Here is a 1,124-nt window from a genome sequence, read left to right on the forward strand (position 1 = left end):
CAACATTAAACCCCTTCAATGTGATGAAACTAAATAGGGGCAGGCACTGGGAGGGGGGTAAGTACAGGCACAGTCACAGGGGGTCAGACAGGGAGGGGCGGGGGGCAAGGAACAGGGGTCTAAATTTAAGATAACCTTCCACTAATTGGATTCAAACATAGAAAATTATCACATATTTATAATTTTCAATATATAGAATTTATTTATTGGGGGTTGTCTTAAATTGTCTTGGATTTAAGTAACTTTCGTCAATACCTATTTCTCATATACTGAAAATCTGATAGTTAATGTTTGCACAGCATATCAACTATGCAGAATACTTTAAAATCTTTAAGTGTTATTATATGGGTAATGGCAAATTTACACTTTTACTTTTCTGAATAAGTACTGTTAGAAATATTATTTATTATTAATGCAAAAACAGTATTAATATTTTCTGTTTTATAGACCCCCGAGCATTTCAAAATTGAGATTATTTGTCGGAAAATTGCATACATGCCTTCTACACTGGAATAGTGTACAGAATTTGATTTCCAGCAGATTTTATAGAGTACCATTTATGAAAAATTGATGTACTAACGACTGGTTGTGTAGGCCTTAATATGAGTATAAAAATGAGGAAGTCTATAAATTAAATGATTAAATGGTAGACCATAACCAGTCTGATAAAATCTACAATTATTCATATTTTAAATATCCCTCCAAGAGGATGTTTTTACACTATATAGATTATATTTAAAATCTTTGTTTATTAGTGTATATAGATAGGAGTCACAAAGCCATTAGAATAGATATGTATATATTTTTAATGGCTTTGTGACGCCTAACAGATACATTTTTCTGGGATGTTTTAGCTATTTAAAACTCATAATTCTTAGAATCCAATCAGTCTGTATTCAAGAAAAGGTTATCTCCTTATGCTAGTTGTGAAGCTGGTGTACTGAGGGGAGGACATATAAATGAACTTCTTCCTTTCCAAATGTTCCAAAACTCCCTTTAATGTTTTAGTTGCCTTTCTATCATTAAGAGTAGTCAGGAAGCAGGAATTATGCTGTCTTAAGCATGAAATAACTCTCCACACCTAGCGGTTGCCATGATTTGTTCCAGTAGTCACTGGATACATT

Source organism: Gavialis gangeticus, unplaced genomic scaffold (assembly GCF_001723915.1).
Source record: "Gavialis gangeticus isolate Ggan-Ray unplaced genomic scaffold, GavGan_comp1, whole genome shotgun sequence".
NCBI classification, from domain to species: Eukaryota; Metazoa; Chordata; order Crocodylia; family Gavialidae; genus Gavialis; species Gavialis gangeticus.